This window comes from Macrobrachium rosenbergii, chromosome 13, assembly GCF_040412425.1.
Source record: "Macrobrachium rosenbergii isolate ZJJX-2024 chromosome 13, ASM4041242v1, whole genome shotgun sequence".
Lineage (NCBI taxonomy): Eukaryota > Metazoa > Arthropoda > Malacostraca > Decapoda > Palaemonidae > Macrobrachium > Macrobrachium rosenbergii.
In genome coordinates this window covers 61,005,262-61,012,761 of record NC_089753.1, presented here as the reverse complement: position 1 = coordinate 61,012,761, position 7,500 = coordinate 61,005,262, and positions in this window count along the sequence as shown.

The following is a 7,500-nucleotide window of genomic DNA, read 5'->3' as shown; positions in this document are numbered from 1 at the left end:
GTCTCGACACACACGCGGGCTGGAAGATATGGAGTGAACTTGTGAAGACGTCCTCAACACCTGGCCCCATCGATGCCCTTGCATCCTAACCACGTGGCCCTTTCCAAAGTATACTTTTCCTCGTGCCCTTCGACCGTATTCTTCGAGCCCACACGCCATTGCTTGGAGTTTCGAGGAGTCCCCATCGCCTTGCCCCTTTACGGAAGCCCTGGCATCTCACCACGTGGAAGAAACTCGTCCTCGGAAATCGCAAGTCATCCACGGACCGCCTTCTACGCGCCCTCGGAAAATCTGCTAAGGTAAAGTGCCCTGGAAGAGCCCCATTTCAGTCACGCTTTTGTCTCGTAATATTTTCTTAAAGAGAAAGCCAGAAATCTCCCTTGTCTAATGTCCGTGCGCCTCTTGCATCGGCAGTATTAATTCTTTATTACTCCTTTGGCACCCTCAGTGCAGCTTCGAATTCATTATTCTTTTGTCTATTTTCATTACTGGCGTATAATGTGCATATCTCTCATTTCAGAGGGAGCCTATTTCGTGGAAGCTTCTCGGACTGTGGCTGTTTCATTCAATTTAGAATCTCCTTCAGGATATAATCAAGTTCTCTTTCCCGTACTAATGTCATTTATGTAAATACACTACTTTAAATGTGCCCACGTGTTTTACGTAATATTTCCCTCAGTAACCAGAGCCCTATGCTCATATGAAATTCTCCTTTGTTTTCCTCTTTTTTTACGTTTTCCCGTACCCACGAAGTCAGAATCACAAGGCTAAATTAACTTAAATTGTTGCTACCTGTCTCACAGAGCATATTTCAAACTAAAACCACGGAAAAACGTAAAAATGGCGACCTGGCCATAGATCTCGTTTTGCAGTTGCAGTTCCCCTAGTGTTGCTTTATTGCATTTGCAACTTGCCAGATCAGCTATTAGCAAAGCTAAGCTGGGTACGAGACAATTACGAACCTTTTGTGTAAAACCAGCACACAGATCCAGAAAATTCCACGTAAGTAATGTGTTTATCTTAGCAAAACCTTTTTACAATCGTGACTGTTCCTAGGAATTAGAAATAGGGACGCATGTAATCACTGAGAGAAAAGAACCGCCGTATTAGATTCGTTAATGCATGCCTTTCAGGATAGGTAGTTAGGAAATAACCAGTGCTAACCATCCTTTGCTTCGAGGAATAGTGCTGTGTTAAAATTCCTCTGTGTTAAAATCCTTTGCCATATTCTTGCTTCGAGGAATAGTGCGAAAGAAATTCTCTGTGATAAATTTTACTTCGCATTTCGAATTAGCGAACTGTTATTTAGGCGCGAATAAAATTCCCACGTGGGACACGACGAAGTCAGCTTGCATTGCTGAAAATTCTCTCAGTGTAGTTAGAATTCGAGTTAGGTGTTAGGAAAGCGAAATTTAAACTCCGCTTATAGGAAAATTACTAGGCCGTTGTACTGTTATCCTCTCAGACGACTGGGAAATTCCCGGAATCCCAGACGGTCTATAAATATACGGGTTCATTCACCCAGAATCTAAAAATACCTCCGGTGTTGGCCAAACGACCTGCACCCCACCCCGCCCATGCCCGCGTGTGTAGCATTTTTTTTCCCCATTCATTTCCCAGCAAACATTTTTCTTTGGGTTTCCCGTTAGTAATTTCTAAGTCCTAAGGGACGAATCGTAATTCCAAGTCCTAAGTGACTCCTAAAATTCTACGTCGCACGTGGCGAGAATTCCTCCAAATTCCACAAATTCCAAGTCCTGAGTGACTCCTAAAATTCTACGTCGCACGTGGCGAGAATTCTCCAAATTCCAGTCCTCAGAGACTCCTAAAATTCTACGTCGCACGTGGCGAGAATTTCTCCAAATTCCAGTCCTCAGAGACTCCTAAAATTCTACGTCGTACGTGGCGAGAATTTCTCCAAATTCCAGTCCTCAGAGACTCCTAAAATTCTACGTCGCACGTGGCGAGAATTCTCCAAACCCCAGTCCTCAGAGACTCATACAAAATTCTACGTCGCACGTGGCGAGAATTTCTCATTCTCTGCTCAGAGGAACCCAAAAATTAAGTCCTTTTGAGACATTATATCCAAAGTGTAGTTCACACACATCTAAGCCCTTACTGGGACTGATCATTCTAGTTCGTTAGAACAACTCCTTAACTTCACGCTACAGCCGGCCAAGTCCGTAGCGTGACAAAATCCAACTACGTCTTCCGAGACGCATATGAACTTCGTTCGCCAAGAACAACCACGTCTTTCAAGACATATCAAATTTTAACAAGTCTCCTCAGACTTACTGATCACCTGTCTTATTCAGACAGATCCATTCTCCTGCAGTCTGAACAATTGAGTGTTTCAGATTCCTGCAATTGAGTCTTTTCAGACAACCTGAGTCTTCTCAGACATATCATATAACCATTATTTCAAGATGGCTAATACCAGAGCCCAACAAAACGAGGATTTCAAATTCTACATGTCCGCTGGGAAGGACATGGGACTATCGGGGGCAAGATCTGAGAGCATGGGTTCAAGAGCGAGTGGACGATGCCAAGGCGGAGAGAGCAAGAGAACGTGAAGAGAGAGAGAGAGAACGTGAAGAGAGAGAGGGAAGAATTGCTCAAGAGCAGGAGAAGGATAAAGAACGTGCAGAGAGAGAGAAAGAATAAATTGCCCAAGAACAAGAGAGGGAGAGAGAACGAATCGCTCAAGAGCAGGAGAAGGAAAAAGAACGTGCAGAGAGAGAAGGGAACGAATTGCCCAAGAACAAGAGAGGAGGACAGAATTGCCCAAGAACAACGAGAGGAGAGAGACAGAATCGCCCAAGAGAAAAGAGGAGGAACGAGAATGGGAAGATCGAGAGCGACAGCGCGCCCACGAGCTCCAGATGCTAGAACGACAGCCCGCCACCCCCGCCCCTGCCGCGGGGATGAGTGCCCTCAGCCAAGCTCACTCGTTCATGCCAAAATGGACCGAGTCCGAACCCGAAGTATGGCTTGAAAGGGCCGAACGAGTCCTGGAGTGCTGCGATCTCTCCCCGCGGAACTCTCCCTTGTTCTCACTAAATTCCTGGGCGGAAAGGCCCTCGTTGCCTACCACGCCCTTCCCGCAGACGATCGGGGAAACTGGGAAGCCGTACGCCAAGCAGTTACGAAGGCGTACGAGATTACCCCGAGCGGTGGAGGAGACGTTGGAGAGAGCAGCCCAGAGAAGCAGGCCAGACTTGGTCCGATTGGGCGTACCATTCGAGCGGGCGTTGACAAAATGGCTCGATTCCGAAGGAGCCACTAACACCGCCGAGGTACTCGAGCGGTTTAAATTCGAGCATTTCCTGCGCTACGCCCCTCCTGCCCTCGCCACTCCATAGTGGAAAAAGCCCCAGCAACACTCACCGAGTGTTGCCGAATAGCAGATATGTGGGAAACTCACCACCCTCAAGAAGGATCCATGGGGCGGAAAATAAATCCCCGTCCCTCCTCGGAGGTTCAAATTCCCACAAAAATGGGAACTGGCAAGCCCCTAACTTGCCATTATTGCAAGAAAACGGGCATTCCTCCGAACAGTGCCGGAACAAGAAACCGGCTCCTCTCTCTCCCGGAAAACCGACAAATAACTCGCCTGCGCCCTCCACAGGGCAGCGCGGAAAGATTTTAGCCAGACCTTTTGCACGGCGTGCAAGGTCTATGGCCATTCTCCGCATGGGCGAAATGCCCACGCAATAATAAATCAACTACTCCCACCGTCGCCTTGGCCGTCACAGATCCCCAGTCATTAGGCCCTCCCGCCGAAGGGCCTGTATACGTGGCCCCTCCACGAGGTAGCGAGCCCGCGCGCCGAGTCACTGCTTTCGAGGACTCGGGCGCACAAATCTCCCTCATCCGAAGGGACAGAGTTCCCTACGGAGCTATCGTCAATAGACGAAAAACTCGTCACGATCGAGGGAATAAATCAATTTAAAATGATACTCCCTACGGTCCAATTGAGAGTCACAAGACCTCACCAATCCAAAATTTGCAATCTTGCAGTAGCAAGCCATCTCCCCGGAGGCTATGACGTCATCCTGGGACAGGACTTTCAGTCCCCACCGAAATCACGACAATCTAGGGGTCCCCATTCCCCGAATCATTCCGCGGGCGCGAGTAATCCTCCCCGCTTCTCCTCAGCCAAGACTGGCGCCCCTGGGTACCAGAAGGACGTGCAGTCCCCACCAGTGCCACCTGAGTACGATGTACAGTGGCCCCCTCGATCGGTTCCCGATCCCATTCCAGTGCCCGGCCCTGCCTCAGTGCCAGTGCCAGGGCCCCAATCAAATCTCCCTTCAGGAGATGCCAAATTCTGCCGGTGCCACTTGCATGCCCCGAGCAGGGCCAAGCTTCGTCCGTCCTGACCGACGAGCCCAAGAAACCCTGATAGCGCCTGACTCTGCCCTAGTGCCAGCGCCAGAGCGCTACGCCGATCTCCATTCACGGATCCAACTCAGGACCCCCTCTTCCCCGGCCTGGCACCGCTACCAGCGTCGGTCAGAGAGACGGTTCCTCCCGACCACCGCGGAAGCTCACCTGCAGGTGCGGCTCGCAACCCGTGCCTGAGCTGGTCATCGATACCTGCGAGCCGCTCACGCCACCCCGACCGCCTCCTCTCTGCCTCAGCCGTCGCCGACGCAATTGCAAGTCAGGATTCTGCCATATCTCACTTGGCCGATGAACTACAAGAGCCGCGACGGATCATGGTAGAACCCGCACGGAACACTCCTGCGTCAGCTGTCGCATCAGCAGGCCCAGGTGGTACTCCGTGCCGCCCTCCGGTCGCGGGCCCTCCGCTTCCCGGCCGAGGACGACTGTCCCATTAAGAAAGACTCGAGGCGAAATTACCACGGGCGTGGGACATTCCAGGTAATTTACAAAGAGCTCTAGAGCTCCCATGGCACCTGTGCCACCATTTCATTTTTCGAAGGTCTTGGCACCCCTAATCCAGAAGGGGATGTCAGGCCCTCCTCTATCTTCCTCCGTTCCTCAGGAACTTCTATCTCTTATCACCTTCTATTAATCTTCCTTAAATTATCCCCACAAGAGGCAATTAAATACGGGATACCATTCCCCACACAATGTATAAATCATTAAGAATAACAGAGTGAGAAGTGGCACGCCCTTGCGCCCATACCTTGGCACCGGGCGTGCGTGTCAGCCCCTCCTGAAGGAGTCGCGCCCTTCGGGTGCACTTTCTCGCCCTGGGACTGAAGTGATAGTCCGGGCCGTAATTTATAGGCGAAGGACGATAAATTCCGCCTAACACAATAAAACCCTCACTCTTTTTCCCTTAGCTCTTCTGCCAATATCATTTACTTTCTTTTAGTCATTTATTTATCTTTATTTTAATGAATCGCGAGTCATAAACTCTTGCCCTTGTGATTTAAATGCCCCTTTTGTAAGCTCTGAGGGACGTGTCCCGCCGTTCATATGCGGTCAAGTTTTCATTCGTAACGTCTTGGTAATTTTCCTTTTGTTATTATTATCCCTTTTCCCCCTTCCATTCCTTCCAAGATCTCTGTTTGTCCTACCCCACATCTTTTGTCTGCTCGCCCCGTCATAACATTGAGTAGGCAGTGGACGATAAAATTAGCGTAGTTTAAGGTTAGCGAATTAAAACCTCGCGAATACTCTCGCCCGCATACGACTGTCAAAATCCCGTGTGTGGGTCATCCTCAGCTCGCGTTGAACGATAAGCCAAGTACGTTAAAACGAAGATAAATTATCAATGCGAATATGTATAGTCATTACAGTATCGCGTAAAAGGGGATGTCATTTACAAAAATAAACGCTGTTTTTCATTTACACAGCCTCTTCAAGGCAGATTGTACTAACCGCATGCATTTTATCTAAAATTAAGTAACCGTGTATTTTAATTCTTGAACAATAACCATTTCTTTTCATTTGTTGGCCATAGCCTCATATAAGTGGTCCTATAATCTTAATTAATTCACAATTGTTCGAGTCACATTATAAAGTTACCAGTGGGTAACCAAATCTAAAGTAATTATTCTTTTGCAAGTGTTTAAATCACTTTGCGTTCTGTTAACGAAAATTGTCCCAATGTGTTATTAAAAGTAATGTCTCAGCTTCATAAAACCCTTAGGAGTAAAGTTCATTGCAAGGCAGAATGTAGAGTAACGTAAAGCATTTGCCGCTCATTCTTGAATATCGATGTACACACCCGAAGGAGGTATGTACATCATCTTGTATGGGGAGGTATTATGATTAGCAAGAATTCGCTAGCAAATTGCCTCCTCCCCCTCCTTTGTTGTTGTTGTTGTTGTTTGTTTCATTTACTGCCAGCCGGCCGATCGATAGACCATCTGTCTATCGACTTAAAAACAAGGTTTAAAAGATTAAAGGCGCTCCCATTTTTGATAAAGATCTTTCCTTCGAGGCAAAAGTAATCTGGCTTGGGCGTTTCTCCTACAGGCCAAAACCTCCCCTGCGGGCAGCAGGTGCAATGAGTCAGACATCTGTGTTGGGCGCACCCCTGCCCCATAGGAGGGGATAAAAAGCAAAAGCCCACGAGGTCTCGACACACACACGCGGGCTGGAAGATATGGAGTGAACTTGTGAAGACGTCCTCAACACCTGGCCCCATCGATGCCCTTGCATCCTAACCACGTGGCCCTTTCCAAAGTATACTTTTCCTCGTGCCCTTCGACCGTATTCCTCGAGCCCACACGCCATTGCTTGGAGTTTCGAGGAGTCCCCATCGCCTTGCCCCTTTACGGAAGCCCTTGCATCTCACCACGTGGAAGAAACTCGTCCTCGGAAATCGCAAGTCATCCACGGACCGCCTTCTACGCGCCCTCGGAAAATCTGCTAAGGTAAAGTGCCCTGGAAGAGCCCCATTTCAGTCACGCTTTTGTCTCGTAATATTTTCTTAAAGAGAAAGCCAGAAATCTCCCTTGTCTAATGTCCGTGCGCCTCTTGCATCGGCAGTATTAATTCTTTATTACTCCTTTGGCACCCTCAGTGCAGCTTCGAATTCATTATTCTTTTGTCTATTTTCATTACTGGCGTATAATGTGCATATCTCTCATTTCAGAGGATCCTATTTCGTGGAAGCTTCTCGGACTGTGGCTGAATTCCCCAGTTTCATAATCAATCCTTTCCCGTACTAATGTCATTTATGTAAATACACTACTTTAAATGTGCCCACGTGTTTTACGTAATATTTCCCTCAGTAACAAGAGCCCTATGCTCATATGAAATTCTCCTTTGTTTTCCTCTTTTTTTACGTTTTCCTGTACCCACGAAGTCAGAATCACAAGGCTAAATTAACTTAAATTGTTGCTACCTGTCTCACAGAGCATATTTCAAACTAAAACCACGGAAAAACGTAAAAATATATATATATAAATATATTATATGTATATATGCATATATATATGTGTATATATATATATATATATATATATATATATATATATATATATATATATATATATATATATATATATATATATA